This window comes from Pleurodeles waltl, chromosome 6, assembly GCF_031143425.1.
Source record: "Pleurodeles waltl isolate 20211129_DDA chromosome 6, aPleWal1.hap1.20221129, whole genome shotgun sequence".
Lineage (NCBI taxonomy): Eukaryota > Metazoa > Chordata > Amphibia > Caudata > Salamandridae > Pleurodeles > Pleurodeles waltl.
Window position 1 is genome coordinate 1,102,130,341 of NC_090445.1, and position 22,093 is coordinate 1,102,152,433.

At 45.2% G+C, this 22,093-nt stretch overlaps 1 long non-coding RNA gene across 1 annotated transcript in view; it reads left to right on the forward strand.

Annotated features, from left to right (window-relative positions):
* Window positions 1-310: 310 nt before the first annotated feature.
* The window catches only part of LOC138300611 (uncharacterized), a 106,033-nt gene continuing 84,250 nt past the window's right edge, over window positions 311-22,093 (forward strand). The window contains exon 1 of the long non-coding RNA XR_011204969.1: window positions 311-910. This is a non-coding gene — a long non-coding RNA (uncharacterized lncRNA). The remainder of the gene's footprint in view (window positions 911-22,093) is intronic.

Sequence of the window (22,093 nt, forward strand, 5' to 3'; positions counted from 1 at the left end):
TAAGGTGTAAGTACCTAGGGTACCCTCTACAATCCAGGCCAGCCTCCTACATGGTCTAAAAATCAAGTACAGGCATACTGTATGTCAGCTGATCTTGTTCCAAACCCTCCTTTTGTCACTAACCCATGAAGCATTTCCCTAGCCCTCCTGCATCAGTGCACCTGACTGTAGCCAATGAGCCGAAGCCAAGTTTCCACCTGCTTCTTTACCAATAGCACACGATCCCATAATTACACACACTCATTCAGTGTACTTTCCAAGCCTCTCTTCAGGAGCACGTTGTCAATAACTCATTGTGTTCTTACAAAGCTCATTGAGCAGCGTGTCTAGTTACGGCGCAGGTGACAGCCTCCACAAGCCTCCAGTGCAAGAAGGGGAGCATTGTGTATGAAATATCTCCACTTTCATCTCACCTAACCGCCGAACACTTTATCGGGGACCGGTTACGACAAACGTGTAAACCCCCGGCGCGTAAACCACATCCCAGGCGTTACTGTGGTTTTTGCACGAGGAAGTGGAACAGGTTCTCCGCCCTCGCGATCTGTCCTCAGAGTGTGCTTTTTACACAGAAAGGACGATTACAGGCTGTTGCTGAAGCAGAGTGCACTCTCCTCTGGCAAACCCTCGGTTTCTTGAGTTGGTCTATATTTTCTGACGGTGTCTTCTCGTGCCCTACGCTTGTACAGAGCTCTCGGCTCGCCACTCGCCGGTGACGAACCAGTGTGAGCCTCACAACGAGGAAGACAGCTTTACCGGCGTTCAGGGTATGTGGTACCCGGTAAACACGAAGCCCAACTCCTCCCGAAGTTTTTGTCCTCACTTTGATTTTAAAGACGTTTCATTGAAGATGTTGTCATTCCCATTAGTGCTCTGGGAAAGGGACAGGATGGCTTTTGAGCTTCCACAGAAGGTGAGCATTTTTGCGCATATGCAAATATATACTCAATGAAAGCCGCAATGTCATGCTGCTTTGAGGCAGAGAGTCACTGTAACCCCTGCTTTTCGCTCTGCACTTAAAGACAAGCGCAGTATTTAAATTACCATGTAAGTGTGAGGTAGTGGTTGCAACGACCTTACATCGATTTACTTTTCGCTTGGATATGCATTGTACATTCTATGTATGTTCTGACCGGTGCTTCATTTCCAAATTAAGAGGTGCCGGTGCTCAAAGCCCTTTTCTTAAACACGAAGCTTCTGTAATTAAATCTGCCGGCACTGAATACTGAGGCAGCGTAATCCTGAAGCCATGTCAGGCCTCTTCAATCCGTTTACGGCCACCCTTGCCCCTTCAGCTCATCCTGCAACTTTCTCCCTTTCTGACACTTTTTAGTTTTTCCTTCTTCCGCCTTTCCTATATGTGTCTTTTGCGCGCAGCGAAAGCTTGAGGCATAAGAATAAGCCCCGGTCCTCACAAATAAGTGCTGGTGTTCAGCACCATAAACAACAAGCACAAATTAAGCACTGGTTCTGACTAGAGTGTACGTACAACGTTCACCTGCCGCAGCAAGGAGAGCCCCGCCCATGATATTCCTATGGCATAAAATGTTTATAAAATGGTGCAAAATGACTTCAGTTAGTGCATGGTTATCTGGTATATCTCGATCCAACTTTCCGAAAATAGACCAGGGATGAGCTGGAATGAATTTATGGGTATGAAATACCAAGTGCTGATAAATGTATCGTACTTTATTTGTATTTTTACAGCGCTTCATATCCTTGATAACACTTCAAAGCGCATCGGGGTACTGCGTGCTTGGTTTGAGGAGTATTGAAATAGTGTGTGGTCAAAACTGGAATCATTTTGGTGTCAGTGTACCACAGGCGACAACCCTCATTTTACCACTAAATTCAGTTTTGTGCTATTGCCACCGACTTTAGGGCCATACGTACGAACACATTTTCCCATAGACACAGATGGGAAAACTGCTTGCTACATCTGGCCCTTAGCGTTTACCTTGGAGGAAGAGAATTAATTGTTTAAAACAACCTGTGAAGTGGTGCTCACTTCACATCGCTGGACCACGTGTCTTTTCACATCATGCAGGGTACAGGCAACACAATGCGCGGATGAAAACATGGGCACGTTCTATTTACAACCTGATGCCATGTAAAATATTAAACGCAACTATGTTATTAAACGTATATGATTTGCAACCATACTGGTTGCAATCTCAGTAGCTGAAATTGATTACCGCCAGCCTGCGTGCCACAGTGTAATTCCCAGGATACCTAATCAGCTTCATTTTTCACTTGTCGATTCTTTGCGGTGCTCAACATATGTTGTCTAATTCAGGGCAATACGGTTCTTCCCCGTGCCTCAGAATGCAATCATATCTAAAGTAAATGTTTACAACCCATGGTATCAGTTTTGCAGACCACACCTTGCCCGTCTCTGTTTTATTTCCTGGTTACTGGTTTTAGTGCCAATGTGCCTTTGTTGGTCAAGAACCACCTAATACATTTTTTCGAATTCCCAAATTAACAATGCGCAAACATGTTTTGCCCTAACTACATGCCCCTCACCCACCAATACACCCTAGTTTCTGTATTCTCATCTGTGTTTGACCTGATGAAACGCGCCCGTTGCATGGACAGCACCACGTGTCTGATATGTCCTTGCTACATAAACAATTTCTTTCAAAATGTAGTGCTCTAAACTGCTCTAATCATTGATGCACGTGGAATTAGGAACATGAGTTTGTTTTGACCTGAACATCATCACAGATTACACTGCACGGAGGGGACAGAAAGAGGGGGACAGTACCCCTGCCTGGAGAGCAGGGAGATAGAGCACCAGAATAACAACTGCAGGGATAAAAATGGAGATCGTGCTCCCCTTGGAAATTCATTCAGGAACCTCATTAGGAAGAAGCTACTGATTACTTGATTCACTGAGCTATGTAGGTTTGGCATAAAGTAAATGTGAGGTGGGATTGAAGTTCCGATTGTTCACTGAGGTCGTTTCTAGGCAATGCCTTTCCTTTTTGTGCATCTTATTACTGGTACTGGAAGGCTGAACGACAAACAGATGCAAAAGCTCGCACTTCATTGTGCCAGTGTTGTGGGTGCTCTGGATAGCACACAGCTCCAGTGCTACCTGCCCTGAGAAGCGCTACTTTACACAAATTCACTTAAACAGACTTTGTTGCCCTTTATCCCACTCTGACCACAGAGGGAAAGTGGAGGCACATCACTCGCACTGGTGTTCTTATAGCCTACAGTGATATTGCAACACATACAAATAATGTTGTTTCTTTCTATAAGTTTGCATGCGGTCTCAAAAAGTCTCCACAATATTTCTGAAAACCTAGCATGTAAACTGACTTTAACTTAAACCTTCCAAATCTCAACTCTCCTTTTTTTCAAATGGCTGTCTTCTTCTTTTTCATCCTCTGCACACCTCTGTCTGGGCACAAACGTCTCTACCTCACATGCATGTTTGTCTTAATCCCTCTTATTGTATCTCTGTAAATTTCCCACATCCCATTTTAAAAACCACAATTTCTCCTTTAAAATGCATATTGATGAAAATTAACAATACCTAATATCCTGTAGCTCATCGATTAATGCCACCAACCAATGCATCGATTCCCACTCTCATACCACGGATCACACCTAAACCTTATTAATTTATTTTAACATATGGAAAATGAAGTAAATGCATGGCATTGTTTTTTTAAGAGAACAAGAAAGACTAATCCCAACATCCAACAATAACCCCAAAAAAAACCACATAAAGTAATACTATTCCTCTTTAGGGGTAAGTGCTACATAATGCAAATACAGTACAGTATATTGCCCTCCTGTTTCATACTGATATTAATTCCATAACACTGAGCGGTTGGGAAGTAAATTATTGTTCATACAGACTGACTAATAATTTCCTTATAGTGTTTGACATACACATAGTCATGTAAGACAAAACTGCTGTGGGTCATGTCCATCACCCAGTACTGTGCCAGTCCACAGCAGTAACCCACCCATCCCTAAGTGAATAGGCATGGAATGACTGAAGAGATCTACCACATGCTACTAGCCAATGGAAGACTTTAATCTAGTCAACCTCTGTGAGTCCCAACTAGTAACATATCATGACCACCTTTGACATCTATATAATCACTGAAGGTGTGGGGTAGTAGGAACTAAAAAGGGGATGCTGTGTTGTCACGCAGAAGTCAAGGGGAGTTTCCTTTACGGACTAGGTGGTCTCACACACATAATAGTGTCTTGCTTCATCATATGACCACCTAGCCCCACCCAAGTAAGATGATACTACTTGGGCGGACTCAACCTCTTGGTTAAAAGAACCAGAGGGAGTGCTGAAATTAAACTGACTGGATAGTTACAGTGATCCAGATAGGGTGAGTAATAAAATTACCGAGCAAATCACCGATAACTATTCCTAATTTTAATGGTGGTGTATGCTGGTAAGACTAAAAAATCTATATGGGGGAAGAGAGGCTCGTTAGAGAATAATGTCTCTAGGAGTCTAAAAAGAAGTACATAGGACCAACATGTTTCTGCCCTCACTGTGTGCTGGGAAGTCAGGGGCATTCGTCAGGGTCGGAGCACATGTAGTCAGTGGGGTGCTCAAAGATAATGGTGTAGCCTACCTGAACAGGTAGTTCACGGTGGGGTAGGCCTGTGGTAGATGATAATTAGATCACAGTTATTCAAGGTGGAATAAGTGGGCACTGCACACAACACAGCAATTGGTGAGGAATAAAATAAAATAAGGTAAAAAACACTCACACACGCATGCAAATGTGACTTCCCCCAGGGGCGGTATGCCTCAGGTCTGGCTGATGCCGGGGGGGGTTTTCCCTTGTAGTCACACTCTGAGGGGGTCAACAGTTTAGCGTGGGGTCAACAGTAAAAAAGGAGACGAAAAGTAGGGGCGCAAAGTATGCAGAAGGGAGACTGGAGACCAGGGGGATTAATGAAGGGAGGGGATAGAAAGAGCGAAGGAGAGAAGGAAGGGAGGAGGGACTAATAGAAAAAAAGAGAGAAGAGAGAGGGGGAAAAAAGGGGTGGAAAAAAGAAGAAAATAGAGGGCAGAACATGAGAAAAAGGGGAAAGGTGTCAGAGAAGGAAAGAAAGAAAACGCCAGGTCATAGAGACTATCCGAAGAAAGGTCAGAGCGTGGAAGAGAGCAAGGGAAAGGGAGAGAATTCCAAGGGGCCAGGGAGGCCATCACTTACCACTCCAAAGGGAATACCATGGGGGGTACCTACATGCCGGAGCCAGGCCGCTCTGATACCGGCTAGTAAGCAAAGTGAGTCTTTATGGTGGCTTGCAGCCAATCGGTCTGGTGCTCCTGGCGTGGGGGCGGGGCCCGAACGGGATCAAGTATGCCGGGCAAAGCCAGGTGAGCCCGGTTCGAAAGTATTGGTGTGCCACACCCATGTGATTGGCCGCGCCCTCTCGGGGGCTGTGCCGTGTCATGGGCCTGGGGGCCAGCAAGGCCGTGGTGAAGCGTTGTGGTCCGCGGGACCTCTGGGAACCGGGGTCCCGTGGAACAGCCCACGGAACGTAGGCATAGTGGTATCCCTGTCGTGGCGCGGCTGGCGCACACGGGGGTGGAATCTGCAGTGACGCGGCGCGTATCGCGCGACGCGTCACTGAAAGCAGGGGCCGCTGGGAGAGCGAGTCCCAGAACGGCGGACTGGTAGTCCAAGCCGAACAAGAAAAAAGGAAACGAAAGGGAGCAGAGGGAGGGGAGAACGTGGGGGGGGGCGGGGGGGTGGAAAAAAAGTAATTGATAGGCAGGGGGAAGGGGGGGAGGAAGAGCTAAGTGGGGGGGCAAAGTGGAAGAGAAGAAGAAATAGAGAAAGCAAGAAGAAAATGAAGGAAAAGGAAACCAAGGAATGGATAATAAGGAGACGAGCCCAGTCGGGGGAGAAAAAAGAAGAGATGGATAGTCACGAAGAGGGGGCAGGGGAGGTAGGGGGGGGGGGGGAAGGGGGAGAGAGCTACAAAGGGGAAAAAAAGGGGAGAGAAAGGAAAGAACAGTAAAGAAACAGAGGGGAAATCAGGAAATTGATAAAAAAGATAAAAAAGAGGAGGGGGGGAAAAAACAAGGTGAGGAAGAAAGAGCAAAAGATAGAGAGAGAAAGGGAGACACAGTTGAACACACAGAAGGTGGAGGAATCGGGGGGGAAAGCAGGCAAAAGAGAGGAAAAAAGAAAAAAGAGGAACCAAAAGGGGGGAAAAAAACAGGAGGTGTAGGGAGGAGGAGTGATGATGGTGTAACTGACATGGGGTCTAGGGGTTTACTCAAGTATGTGGAATTGCTCCACACGGTCATGGTAGCAGGGTCCCACAGTGGGGCTTTTCAAGGTTCAATGAAACAAAAGGGGGTTCAGTGAAAAAGGGGGGTCCTTAGAAAAATACAGGGGTCCTAAGAAAAATACTCAAATACAGTTGCAAAGTATAAATGGATTAATATTAAAAGTTAAAAAAGGAAGATTTTTGGTACAGGAATGATATCATGTTGGTATCAACTGATCAGCCATAGGCTGACCATTGGATGTTGTCATTCAGTCCTAGGGTGTCAGTCCGCAGCCTCCAGATCCATCTCTGTTCATATAGCAGGAGCTTGTGTTTGGCATTGGTTGTAGTGGGTTTAAGTTGGTCCAGTATCACCCACTGCATGTGGTCAGGATGGTGATTGCTGGAGATGTAGTGCTCGGTGAGTCTTGTGGCGTCTCTTTTACATCGGATGGTGCTTCTATGCTCACAAATGCGTGTACCCACTCTTCTTGTCGTCATCCCGATATATTTCTTGTCACAAGGGCATGTGATCATGTACACCACGTTTTTGCTGTTGCAGTTAGTAAGTTGTCTGAGTTCCCAAGGTGTTTGTAATCCCAAGTCAAGTGTAAGGGTTTTTTTGGTAAAGACACAGACACTGCAATTCCCACAAGGGTAGTGTCCTTGAGGAGGGGGAAGGTCCCAAAGGGTTTTTTGTTTGCTCGTGGTAGGGTTTGCCCGTGGGCGGGTGTGTACAATCATATCCCGAATGCTTCTGGCCTTTCTGTAGGCGTTCATTGGGGTCTCAAAAGGGAGACCCCCAGAGGTAAGGATTCTCCAGTCTTCACTGATAATCTTCTTAATCATGTTAGATGCTGGGTTGAACGTTGTCACACAGATCAATGGGTTCCCCTTGTTGGTTCTATTGCTAGGGTGCAGTAGAGTCTCTCTTGGGCTCACGCGGGCCCGTTTCTCGGCTCTCCTTAGTAGGTGATCCGGGTATCCTCGTGCTCGAAGTTTGCCAGTAAGTTGTTGGGCATGCTTTTTGTAATCCGTTATTTCGGTACAATTTCGTCGTAGGCGAAGGTATTGACCCACTGGGAGATTTTCCTTGAGGGAACGGGGATGGAAACTCTGAAACTGAAGGAGAGTGTTGCGGTCAGTGGGTTTGTAATATACTTCTGTTATAAGGCAACCATTTCTTTCAGTTATTAATAGGTCAAGAAAGGAGACTGCCGGGCTGCCTAGTGTGGCTGTGAATCTTAGAAAGGGATTCAAGGTGTTTAACCAAGTGGTGAAGTTTGTTGCTTCTTCCCTTGTGCCTCTCCAGATGATCAGGATGTCATCGATGTATCTTTTCCATAACCTGATTTGGTTAACATATGGATTCTCTTCAGTGAGGACCATTTCTTTCTCGAAATGATCCATGTATAGGCATGCCAGGCTGGGAGCAAAGGTGCTCCCCATCGAGGTCCCCTGGATCTGTAAGAAGAAATTTTTGTCAAACTGAAAGAAATTCCTAGTGAGAGCCAGGTGGGCTAGGTCCAGGATGAATTCTGGGGGGGTCATGTAGTTCCAGGTGCCTTTGTCATCTCACAATGACAATGAAATATGGGAGGATAGTAACAAAGTTCATCTCGCAGATGCCTGATTCAGTTCACACTCCAACCTCTGCCTGCTGAGGGCCATACGCTTTAAAACTTAACCATATCCCATGATGGACAACACAGTGCAGTAACCAGCTCAGTGGACTATCAATAAAAGGACAACTATTAGGAGCCTGCAGAGCAGCTAAAAACTACCAGCTTATTGAGAACTGCGTGCCTGTCTCTCATCTCATTTTCATCAATCACACTGCTAAACGCTTTTCCCATAACACGATAACTGCACTTTGTTGGTCATCACAACCACACAATGAAACACTTCCCACATAGTTCAAAACACAAAAGCAAACTGCTTCCAGCCATATATCCTATATGGTATAGTGTGCTACGCATGTTATTAAGCGCTTCACCATCCCAAATAGAGGAGGTAACAACTAAATAAATGTTGCAATACAAAACAATGCAATACAATATGTGACTGTTTTAGATATGTACAATAAGTCCACTATTGCATATTTCTGCACTTATAACTGTGCTCAATATGAGAAATAGGGTATCATAATACAGACTCTCAGATCAGCCTACCTGCTGCATTTCAAGCTTCTTGCAATTTAGGTAAGAGTTCTGGAGACAGCCGTAAATGCACCACCATGATCTATTCCAGAGCTTGCCACTGCTCATATGACGAAAGGCTTGGTACTAGGCCTTCTGCATAGGGTTATTATTATTGGAGGCACTTAGTGCACAGGGATAGACAGCTTGAAAAGATTGTGGCACAAGGATAGACATAACCCATGAGAAGCTTAGGGCACATAAATAATGTTAGAAATGGGGTCTCTAGTTGGCAGAGGTATAGACCCTTGTCCAATTAGGGACCACAATCATAGTCAGGGTAAGTCACACACAGTCCAAATTATCTTGTGCCCATCCTCTGGTAGCTTGGCACTGAGCAGTCAGGCTTAACTTAGAAGGCAATGTGTGAAGTATTTGAGCAATGAATCTTGCAATCACACAGTGAAAACACCACAAAAATACACCACACAGGTTTAGAAAAATATAGGATATTTATCTGTTTAAATTAAGGTCAAAACGATCACGATTCAATAAGCACAAGTTGAGATATCACTTTTGCAAGTTCAAAAAGAGTCTTAAATCTTAAAAATCAACAGTCGTCTCTTGTTTACAAACGTACCTGGTGTGCGTCAAGATTAAAATGCACAGAGACCGCAGAGGAGGAGATGCGTGAAAAAAATAACGAGAGCGTCGGATTTTCTGATGCGGCACAGAGCATTTCTTTCCATGTTACAAGGGGCTTTGCGTCAATTTCCGGTGTGCAGTCTTGGTTCCTCACTGCGATGTGGGGATTGTCAGATGCCCATGGGTGATGCAGGGAAAAATCCTGGGCATGCTGTAAGAAGTCACAGGCATTGCTTCGATCTGGTAGGTGATGCGTCTAATTTTTGGTTGCACGGCAGGCGCTGCTGCGTTTCTTCACTCAGGAAGTGAGGCTGCATCGGTCCGGCTCTACTGTGCATCGATCCGGTAGTGCTGTCCCTCGAATTTCCAGTCACATCACAGTCACTGCATCGATCATCACTCTGGAAATTGGGCTACATCGTTCTGGTTCAGCTGTGTGGTGATTTTCTCATCGCAGGGCAAGCTGTATGTTGTTTCCAGCAGGCTGTGCATCGATTTTCATTGCACAAAGGGTTTCTTTCAAGATATGAAGTCTTTTTGGCACTGAGACTTCAGAAAACAAGAGGCAAGCTCAATGCAAGCCCTTGTAGAGCACTTCTCAGCAAAGTCAGAGTCCGGCAAAGCAGCAGAGCAACAGCAAGGCAGCAGTACTTCACAGCAAAGCAGCCCAGGTGAGTCCTTTGGGCAGCCAGGCAGTTCCTCTTGACAGATTGCAGGATCAGGTCCAGAAGTGTCTGATATGGTGGGGTCAGAGACACAGTTTACATACTCCAAAATGCCTTTGAAGTGAGGGACACTTCAAAGAGTGGTTTTAAAGTGCACAAGGTCCACTTTCAGTACAGGTCTGTCTGCCAGGGTCCAAGTAGGGGGTTTGGCAGTCTGTTGTGTGAGGGCAGGCCACTAGCCATTGAAATGTAAGTGTCAGGCCCCTCCACCCTTCCAGTCCAGGAAGACCCATTCAGTATGCAGATGAGTGCAGGTTTGAATGAGTATCCTGTGTTTGTGGTTGTCTGGGTGAAATGCACAAGGGAGATTTCAACCAGCCCAGCCCTGACGGGGATTGGAGACAGGCTGTAAGGCACAGATGGATTTTAAGTGCAGAGAAATGCTCACTTTCTAAAAGTGTAATTTCTAAAAATAGTAATATAAAATCCAACCTCACCAATAAGCCGGATTTTCTATTACCATTAGTGGCAATACTAAACATGACCTGTTTACCCCTTTCTGATCAGAATCTACCACCCCGAGTATATGAGGGTAGCCCTAATGCTAGCCTATGAAGGGAGCAGGCCTCAAAGTAGTGGAAAGCGATTTTAGGAGTTTTCCACTACCGGGACATAAAAAACACACAGGTATATGTTCTGCCTATTACCTACATAGCACCCTGCCCTATGGGTTACCTAGGGCCTACCTTAGGGGTGACCTATTTGTAAAAAAAGGGGAGTTTAAGGCTTGGCTAGTACTTTTAAATGCCAAGTCGAAGTGGCAGGGAACCTGCATACACAGGCCTTGCAATGACAGGTCTGAGACATGGTAAAGGTGCTACTTATGTGGGTGGCACAATCAGTGCTGGAGGCCCACTAGTAGCATTTGATTTACAGGCCCTGGCCCCAAGCGGTGCACTTTATTAGGGACTTACAAGTAAATCAAATATGCCAATTGTAAATGAACCAATGTTACCATGTTTAAGGGAGAGAGCATATGCATTTTAGCACCGATTAGCATTGGTAAAGTTCGCAGAGTCCTAAAACCAGCAAAAACAGTGTCAGAAAAGTGGAGGGAGGTGGGCAAAAAGTTGGGGGATAAGCACCTTAAGGCTGTCAGGTCTAACAAATAGATAATGTGAGAATCTTGGGGCACAAATAAAAAACAACATGAGAAGCTTGGGGCACATGGACTGACAGTGTGAGATGCTTGAAGCACAATTAAATACATGAGAAGTTTTGCATATACGGAAAGCATGAGAAGCTTGAGGCATGGATAAGCAGCATAAGAAGTTGGAGCACATGGATACATACAAAGCATGGGAAGCTTGGGGCACACAGATCTATAGGGTAAGATGGCTGGGGCACAGGGATAGACAAAAAAGCATGAAAAGCTTGGTGCACATGAATAGGCAACATGGGAAGCATGGCTTATATAGATAGCATGAGGTGTTTGCCGCTCATATATAGACAATGTAAGGATATTTGGGCACATGTGTATGCAAGGTGTGAAGCATGGGTGCTTAAAGGCAAGTCAAATGTGCTTGTGGCACATGCCCAGAAAGTGTGAGGAACTTATGACACTTGGATAGCTAGTGTCATGAGACTGGGGCTTAAGGTCTGGCATGGAAATGAGTTTAGGGCACAGAGCCAGGAAAGTTAAGAAAATTCGGCACATGGATGAACAGCATGAGAAGTCTGGAGCATTTTGATAGACAATCTAAGGAGATTAGGGCACCCGAATAGACTAAGGGGCTAATTTATGAAAAGTGGTGCTGCACCTAGGGCAGCGCCTCTTTTCCTGTGCCCCTTAGCGCCCCCTCTTACGCAACCATGGTAGTGCCATATTTAAAATAGTTAGGATGACTAGAGTCATAATTTTGATGCTAGTCCGGCGCTTTGCAGAATTAGCATAAAAAAATCCTGCAAAGCACCCATAGGCCCATCATAATCAATGGGAGCTTCTTTTTAACGCTTACATTTAGCAGGTCAGCATAAGTGAGCAGCGTGGGAGAAATGGACAAACAGTGTCTGAAGCCTGAGACACATGTGTGGAGCATCAGGAGCTTTGGGCACTTGGAGAGACAGCAAGGGGAGATTGTGGTACAGGTGCACAGTGTTAGGGGATTTGAAAACATGGATAGACAGTGTGAGGAGCTTAGGGCACATATACAAACAGTTTGAGGAGACTTGGACTCTTATAGAAAAAGTGTGGAGCTTACACACATAAATACACTCATTAGGAGACCTATAACAGTTGTGCAGAAAGCGCAAGGAGTTTGGGACATATTTACAAAGAAAGTTAGGCACTTCCGGTGCTTGAATAGACAGCAAGGAGATCTTGGGGCACATAAATCAACAATGTGCAGAGATTTGGACTCAAGTATAGACAGTGTTTGGAGGTTGAGCACAAGAGTACACAGCAGGGCAAACCAGTGACACATATAGAGCTAGGGTGAGGCGCTTGAGCATAAACACAAACAGTGTAAGAACTTTGAAGCTTATGGACAGACAGCGTGAGGAGAGTGAAAAACAGTTACAGACATTGTAAAAAGTTTGCAATGGCATGCCAATGGGAAGAAACTGCACTATCATCAATGACCAAGAACCCTGTATTTCCAATACATCACCTTCCAAGGACAATTAATCCCAAGAACTAAAAGTTGATTCAGAGCTTTTGAATAATGTGTGCTTTTTTGGTTTCCTGTACCCACACTTATCAATACATTTAATGCTGTAAAGCAACATCCACATTTGATTAAAGCACCACAACTTGAGTAGTTCATTTTAGAAATATGCAGTTATTTATGGAGCTGGTCTATTACATTTTAACAGAAAATAATTTTAAGAGGCAATAGAGAGTTTGTAATATTCAAAGTGAAAGTTGCCACTCTTAAATTGGCTCTGAGGGGATGGGGTCCCTAATAGGCTTGGGGAGGTGTGCTTTGTGGGCCCCTTCCCTATAAAAAAAAAGAAGGTCCTGGAGCATGGGGTGCCCAGGGCCTAATGAGGCTCAGGAAGGGGGGCCTTGCGGCCCCGGCCCCTCCCCTTTAAAATAAATACGCGGCCCACCTCCCATTTTAAAAGTATTAGACAGCCACAGAGGATATGGTCTCTGGGGCCTGAGAAAGATCAGGATGGGGGGCACATGGCCCCATCCCCCTTTTTTTTTTAAAGCTTTTTATTGGAGATTGAGAAATGGTACAGAATAATACAAGATACGGTATAGGGCAGCACCCAAATGGTTATGACATAGGTTGGAATCTCAGTTGACATACATATTGTTTCAACAGGAGTAGAATATGTACATTGGGGTATGAGACAAAATATAGAGAAGGGATAGGAGGGAGGGAGAAGGGGAGGAGAAGTAAAGTTGGGGATGGGGAAATGGGAGGGGGGAGTGAGGGGAGGGGGAGAGGGGAAAATGGGAGGGAGAGGGGGAAGGGTAAAGGAAGTGGGTCCATGCGTCGGGGTGGCTCAAGGAGTGTGGTGATGGTTTCTTTTGTGGTATGAGCTGTCATGTTGGGTATCGTGTGGATGTGAACGTGTTTGCCTATGGTGTAAGAGATAGGATCTAGAATAAAAGAGTAGGATAATTGGGGAGCTGGTCAGGCAAAGCCTTTATGTGCATCCTCAAACTGTGTGGGGCTCAGGTTTTCTTGTGGTCTAGTCCTATGATTCAGTGCTGATATATCTTAAAGTAAGTTAGGTATGGAGAGGGAGGGGATTATGAAGGGAGGGGGAGGGACAGGGACACTGCGGTCCAGAGGGAGGAGAAAGGGTAACAAGGTTGTTGGTTGAAGTTTGGGGCATCGCAGAAATGGGGGGATGTCGTCCGGAGTGTAAGAGCAGGGTATCTGAAAAAGAGGGAGGTGGAGAGATTAACTTTGGGGAAGAAGGGGGAGGTAAAGTAGAGCAAGAAGCCGGACTGTGTGACGTAGTATATAGGGGGGGGAGGCAGAGAAAGAGGGGAAAGGGGATGAGGGGAGGATCATGTTGACATCCTCCAGCTGTCCACCAGCTGGTGCTTATGGGTGGGACGGGAGTGAAGGAAGAGGTGGCGTGGGTAATGAGGACCCCTATGGTCCTGACAGAAAAGGGCATGGTATCTGGAGGGTATCTTTTAGAGCGTGGCGCACGGTATCCCATAGGGGTTGTATCGAGGGGCAGAGACACAAGATGTGTAATAGGTCACAGTGAGGTTCTGTACATCTCCAGCAGTTTGCATGCGGTATTAAACCCACCCTGAACAGTCTCATCGGGGTCCAATACCAGTCTTGGATGATTTTGAATAGGCAGAACTTCGGTCAAGCCTCTCGGGTGCCTCTATCGAGTGCTTCCAGGATATCTGACCAATCTTCCTCGGTATATGTCGTTCTGAGCCGGTCTTGCCACCTGTGGCGTAGGCTGTCAAGAAGGGGTTGCGAATAAAGGTGATTGGCTAGTACTCCGTACAAACCTGCCATTATGCCTTTATGACGGCCCCACGTCTGCAGATAGGTGACAATTGATGAAGTTTGGACTTCCCACAAGAGGGTTCCCAGTATTTTGTGTAGGCAATGTTTGAGCTGCATGTATCGCCATTCTTGACTCTTGTGTATGTCAAACTCGTCTCTTAAGGTGGCAAAGGACCGGAGTTGTTCGCCATCTACGATTTGGGCTATAGTGCTGATGCCAGCGTTGCTCCATTGGGGCCATTTTAGGGTGTTACCCCCTATTTTAATGGTTTTGTTCCCCTCTATAGGGGCTTGTGAGTGTAAGAAGGGGTGTACTCCCAAGAGGCGATGGGCCCTACGCCATGCCGCATTTGTCGCTGTGAGGACCGGATTTGGTCAGTGGGAGGCGGTCTGCATATACCCCTCCTAATCCTTCGTGATGCCCTCGTAGGAGATTCGCTGTGGCCACCCATTGTGGGGGGGTCAGTATTTCCAGGGAGTAGACATGCCAATTGCGACAACTGCAAGGCCAATGAGTAGTGCTCCACTGAGGGGAGGCCCAATCCTCTGTGGGATCGCCTTGCAGTATTTTTGCTGGTGTCAGCCTCGGGCGTGTAGAGCCCCACACAAAGGTTCTTATTGAGGCGTCTATCCCGCGGAGCAGGGTAAGAGGCACATGTAGAGGGAGCATTCCAAGTATATACGTGAAGTGCGGAAGGGTGACCATCCTGATCGCCTGTGTCCTTCCCCACATGGAGAGTCCCAGCAGCGACTACTTGGCGAAGTCCTGTTTTATCCAATATATGAGAGGGTCTAGGTTGTCCTTGATCATGTGCTCCAAACCTCGGTTGACAAGTGTCCCCAGGTATTTAAGGCGTGTCGGCGTCCATTTAAATGGGAGCCCATGAATTGCGGCCCTCGTTGTCATTCGAGAGAGGGGTAATGATTCGCTCTTATACCAGTTCATTCGGTATCCTGACAGGGATACAAAGTCCCCTATGATCGAGAGTAGTGCTGGGAGAGACCTTTCCAAAATAGATAGGGTGAGCAAGATATCATCTGCATAGAGGTAGATTTTGGAGGTCCCTCCTGTTAGGGGGATGCCTTGTATCTGTTAGGAGTTTCGTATGGTGGCCGCTAGGGGATCCATCGCTAGTAAGAACAATAACGGTGACAGAGGGCAGCCCTGCCTCGTGCCTCTACCAATGGGGAACGGGTCTGATAGGAACCCCCCGCAGTTGACTTGCGCTGTGGGATGATCATATAATAAGGGGACTTTGGAGATGAACTGTGCTCCAAGGCGGAAGTGTTTCATGGTAGCGAAGAGGTAGGGCCATTCGATACAGTTGAACGCCTTCTCTGCATCAAGAGACAGGGCCAGGGCCTCCACCGGCATGTTGAGAGATTCGTGGAGAGTATGACAGAGGGTACGCATATGATTTCTGGAAGTACAGCCCGGTACGAATCCTACTTGGGTGTTATGGATCAAGGAAGGTATCACTTTCCAGAAGCGGGCTGCCAGTACACTGGCCAAGAGTTTGACATCCCCGTTTAGGAGGGAGATGGGGTGATAGCTGATGCATAGTAGGGGGTCCTTGCCTGGTTTGAGCAGGACAACTATAGTGGCCTTGTTGGATAGTACGCCAAAGGAGCCCTCCTGGCAGGCCTCCGTGAAAGCCTTGTGCACCGCAGTGGTCGCCTCCTCCCCCGCCCACCTATAGAATTCAGCAGGAAAGCCATCCTCACCTGGGGATTTGTGGTAAGGAAGGTTTTTGATGGCTTGTACTATTTCCTCCCTGCTTATGTCACCCTCTAAGAGATCCTGGCCCGCCTCTGAAAGATGAGGCAGATTGGCCGCGACGAGGAAGGCCTCTGTTTGCTCTGAGGTGGTTACTGTATCAGAGGTGTAGAGATGACGGTAGAAGGCCGCAAATTTGTTTACTATGTCTTGCGGGTGGGTTATTACTGCTCCTGAGGGGGACGTAATGGCCGGGAGGGCGGAGGCAGCTTCTCGTTGCCGAAGTTGTGCCGCCAGAAGTCGACTCGCCTTCTCGCCCTGCTCATAATGACGGCTGCGCAATCTTTGCAGTGCATATTCTGCCTGCGAGGTATAAAGCTCATTGTGGCTCATGAGGGGTTGTTTGAGAGAGCGGCATAATGCTAGGGATGGTTGGGCGGTGTATTGTCTGGTGAGACTCCGGATGTCATCTTCGAGGGTTCATTGGCGTGACTTCCTATCCTTATTGGCTAATGCTGCATCGTGCATCATGTTACCTCTCAGGGTTGCTTTTGCCGTAGCCCATAGGACTCGTTTGGAGGACACATTGCCGGAGATGTCGGCCATGTATGTGGATATGGGGGTCCTTAGTTTTTCTTTCCCTTGAGGGGAGCAGTACCTGTGTACCGCAAAGCGCCATGGTTTACGGCCAGGAGAGGCAAGGCTGTCTGGATCTGGAGCAAGACAGGAGAATTATCAGAGAGTCTGCTTTCAAGTATACTAGAATCGTGTAGTTGGGGAACTATGGTACGCAACACTAAAAAATAGTCCAGATTGGATTGGGTACCCTGGACTGGCGATAGGAATGTATATTCTTTGTCTTTTGGGTGTAATAACCTCCAGTAGTCAGCCAGGCCTGCATCCGTGATGAGATCTGTTAGCAACACTCGGTCATGATTATTGCCCGTGTCAATAGGCCCTGTTCTGTCTAATATGGCGTCCTGGGCGAGGTTCCAGTCCCCTCCTATAATATAGCGGGTAGTCCCTATTTCCGTCAGGAGGCAGTTTTGCTGTAGAAAAAATGATTGTTTAGAGCCAGTCGGCAAATAGACTGAGCCTACGCATAGGGAAGTGTCTCCTACCTTCAGTTTTGCAAATACATATCTCCCCTCTGAGTCATTTCATGTTTTAATGATTGTAATCGGGAGGGTTTTGCGTACCAAAATCGTTACTCTGCATTTGCGGGGGGTGCCTCCTCCGGGCTCTCGCTCTGCTGAACAGCAGCTGAAGGAAACCCTTTCCACCCAATCCTGGCGGAGCTTGCTGGTTTCCGCATTATCCAGATGGGTCTCCTGTATCAGGGCTATGTCCGCTCTTTTAAATTGGAGAAAGGACAACACTTTTGACCTCTTTATGTAATTTGTCATGCCATGCACATTCCATGAGATGATTCGCAGTGGGGGTGTCGCACCGGGGGGAGCTCGCGACATATTGGATATAGTTATTAGAGCTCGATGATGCAGAGGGTAGTGTTGGGGGACTGTTTTGTGTTGGGGCGGGGAGGATGGCTGTATGGTATTGTGGGGAGGGGGGGAGGAGATAGCCGGTGGACGCCGGAAAATCTTTCAGAAAAGGGAGGGGAGGAGGTGGAGAGAGCTAAGAGGAAGAGGGGGGATAGGAAGGAGGATAGAGGAGGAAGGGAGCTGTGGGCTTGGAGGTGAGTAGGGGGAAGGGAGGAGAGAGAGGAAAGGAAGGGTGTGGTCACAAGGGAGGGAGGGTGAAGGAAGAGGGGGGCGTGGACGAGGAAGAGAGAGAGAGAAAAGAAGAGAGAGAGAGAGAGAGAGAGAAGGAGAGAAGGCTAGCCGGAAAATGAGAAAGGAAAAGCCCCATTTCCCTTTAAAAAACACATAGCCTTGGGGAATGGGGTCCACAAGGCCTAGTAATACCTGGGGGGAGGGGGCTAGGCTTACTGACCAACCCCCTGCTGTGCTAGGTCAAAGGTAGTGCACAGTATGGGGTTTTCTGCCTGGAGGGAGTTGAAAGAAGAGCCTGGCTGCAACACAGGCCCTGGGCCTAACGCCACACAATGCACGAGCAAAGACTGTGTGTGTCGTGGTGTTGGCTGCCATCGGATGGCTGCCTGCAGGGAATTGGATGCAGGGCCAGACTGCAAGCCAGGCCCTGTGGCCAACACCACACCACACACTATGAAAGGTGAGAAACTTAAAGTTAGCTGCCTGCTGAGTTGTTGGCTGCCTCCAGGTGGGGTGGCAAAGGGGCATGGTTAAAGTATCATTAGAGTTAGGTGAATGTGTCAGTGACAGGATTACGTTTTTGAACTAAAAAAAAGCACAGAAATTCAACATGTTACTTTCTAGACAGCACTGTGGGTCTTTGTTACCTTTTTGTAAAAATATATAGAAAATAGATATACTTTTCCCTTACTTTTTACACTTTTTTTAAGTGTCTCATATCTTCTTATAGGTGAAAAAACACAGTAATGACCCCTGTCTAATGTAGAAACCAAGAACTCAGCCATTTTTACCCCTAAATCTGTCTTAAAAGTTGACAGAAAATGCCAGAGACTCTCCATGACACAACACTCCACTTCACTACTCTGTACAACATGACACTGGTCTCTACAACACACTACTTGATTCTACAACATGCCTCCCCACTCTGTGACACAACATGCCACTCCACTCTACGCCACTTCACTCTACATTACTTTACTCTATGCCAATCCACTCTATGATATTCCACTCTACACCACTCCAGTCTACGCTGTTCCACTATCGCAGGGCTTAAATTATAACTTTTCACTTGCCCTCTGCTCTCAGCATGTTCTCTGATTGAGACAACAGGTGATCAACTTGTAAATTATTAGCAAAAAGGGCCTGTATTAAGGAGTCTGTACTAATTAGAAGAGAAGATCATCAATCTTTATTTCGCCAGCTCCCATGCAATTGTTCATTTAACTCAATTTGACCCTACAGTCTTTCTTATGGTTAAAAAAAACTCTTCATGTCCAAGAAGGAAACATTCACACCTTATGTATGATCTTTCCCCTCATTCCACCCTGCGTCATACTTGTGGCCAATGTAGCTTTAAATCTCCATAAGAGCTCATCAGCATCAACGTTCAATTGCAAATCCTTGTGGGAGATGTATAGAAGCAGTCACTTTGTAAATACTAACTAATGTGGTTTTCAACCCCCAGCAAGGTACAGAAAGAGCAGTGTCAATTGCAAATCATTCTGGCAGTTGTAGTTCCTTTGTGCTCCAAGTGGAAAAAAAAAACAGTCGTTTTGTACAGCTAACCAAATGGCTACTAATATTTAATTGGTAAATTGTTCTTTTGTTTTTCTTTCTTTGGTTACTCATGCAATCAATACTATATCGGAGGTATCAATTGTGGGTGCATTCACAGCATAATGTCATTTCATAGACCTATTTGACAGGGGTATCACCTTTTCACCTGCACTCCGTAGACGATACTTCAAAATTCAGTGGCAATATTTGCCATCATTTTTTAGTTATTGTCATAATCTTGCCCTTCGGTGGACATCTTTTTATTAACACTGGGAATCCGATGGGTTTATTTGTGTTCCAGGACATCATCCAATGTACTTGGTACCTTATGTGTGATATTCCATCCCATTAAATAAGGTGCACAAAGTGCCCCTCATCTTTGTTCAGCTCTCTTTGTGACATCAACAGAAGGATTGTAATATATAGTGTTTCCAGGTGAAGTTTTCTTTCTCTAGTACCACCTTTTCCACCTTTCTCAACCATTACCATACAAGTGAATCTAAGTCTACTCCTGTCACTCTCATGTTCTTTTTTCAAAATTGCACGCCACTGCATAGTTTAATGTTTCTACTTTCGAATTTTTGGGGAGCAACTCCCCCTCAAGGTGTAGCTACAGTTAGGTGAAAATGTCAGTTAAAACAGCATTCATTTTAAATGGAAAAAAAACACCAACATTATTTTTCCAAAGTATCTATAACTCATGCCCTGAATTAACAATAACTTGCATCCCCACCATGAACAGTTTGTCTTCAAAGATGTCTTTTCAAATTTTGCAGTGATGTTATCAAATGATTTTATAGAACATGTCATAAGTGATGTAATATGTAAGGTCATAAGCAGTGCAAATAAGAAATACTTTGAGCTTTAGAACCCTGAATCAATCACAATAGCTTGAGGTGTGACACACTTTTGTCTGTGTAATAGGTGGTCACCACTATGTGGTTATGGATAGGATTGAGACACTCTTCAACTCTACCTTTTTGGAACAGGAGTTGTCAAATTTAAAGCCTTTCTTCATCCATTGCAGAAACATGCAGAGTGAAAAAAATATTTCCAGCAGCAGTATGTCAGTTAGCTCCCTAGTAATCACCTATAGTTTCCCAATGTGTTCTAATGAATAACCACAGCACTAACAGTCTCAAAATTTGACAAAGTGTAGCACACCTGAAGCTATTGTGATTGAACCAAAGCCGTAAAACCTATAGCATTGTCTTCAGAAATGAACAAAACGAGGGAATTCATTTTGTCAAAGAAATTATTGTTAGTGCTCAAGAAAACAAAAATTAGATCACATTTTCTATGAGTTATCAAATATCTTCCTCGCCCATTTCTGTAAGACATTGCATCATGCAAAGTTAGACAGGTACTTACAGCACCTGTAGAAGTCTGTTAACACTGCAGTAATTAACTGCAGTGTCACCACAGAGTTATAATGAAGAACTAGAGTGCTGGCATTTTGTATTCAAGATAAAAGTGAGACAAGCCTCTAAGCTATTTTGAAGGAATAGGATCTGTTAAATTAAAAGTCTTTCCTGAAGAGCAAGCTGAAGTAAATGAACATTTAGATATTAACTAATACCAGCATGAAACCAGAAAGTTAAAAAAAGGTGAATGGAGGTGTGGGTTTTAGTAATTTGAGACACAATTAATTTTTAAAGTGACTACAAATAAAGAGGGAGGTGTTTGCATGAATGCATATCTGTTTATTCAGCCTACCCATCTTCTCCTCAGTCACTTCACAGCTTCCTGATATTAAAATACTAACATTTTCCTTAGCTTACATTAATAACACCCTAGAGATTCACTAAAAAACATGTAAGGTCAAAGTGATAATGTATTAGGTTTTTAAATAAGGTAAAATTACATTTTTACAAGAAATACTCAGAATTGATGGTTTACTGCGCTAACTACAACTTGCTCCCCTTCTATGCACTGCTTATTACCCCACATATTTCATCACTCATGACAAGTTAAATTAGGTTATTGATGTCATCACTGATGACATCTCAAAACAAAACTTTATTCACTAATTTCCAAAATGTCTTTTGGTCAACTGTCTGTATAACTCTAGCATTTCCCCCACAATGGTTGTTAAAAACATGCCTTTTTATTTTTGATGTTTTGTGCATAGTTGTTATCCAAATTAGCACCAACAGCTTTGGTGGTATGTGAGGATCCTTGCTCATATCTGTGTTGTGATTTCTGAAATGTATTCTTCATTTGCTGTGATGTAGAATCATATTAAGCTTCAGAAAGCGTACTAGATTTGAATTAGACACTTATAGGTGTTCTGTATATAATCTAGCATACTATCCATCAAAGAAACTACTATAGAATTGTATTCTCGTAAAGTAGAGAATCGATTCCTATAGTGTTTAAAGCTTGAAACTTTGAAAACTGCTGGAGATGCAGGGGATCCAATCGGGTAATGATTCTCCTGAGATAGTCTACTGTGAGGGAGACAGCTCTCATTGGGGGCAGTTTTTCTTTGAAGTGTGAACAGGACTGAATTTCTCAGTGGTCACCCCCCATTAATATCCAACACTTTAAAATCATTGAAAATATCATATTTCCATGGTAGAGCAAACATAATCTGTTTGGCAACAATGGCAGCTGAATTGAAATGTTAGAGCCACTCCACAGGGATGTCTTTGGGAAAATGGCATTCAGACACACCTAACTTTTTCAGCTAGCCAATTGTCCAAAGTATCTGCCTCTTTTGTCCAAACATCAGCTGGAAAGGTGACCACAAGTACATTATATTGTTCAAGTCAGTTCTTGAATAGTTCACCTGTAAGAGTTGGGAATAGGTTTTCATTGAGATCTCCTGCAATAATTAAAACAAAGTTGGATGTTTACACAATAATTAATT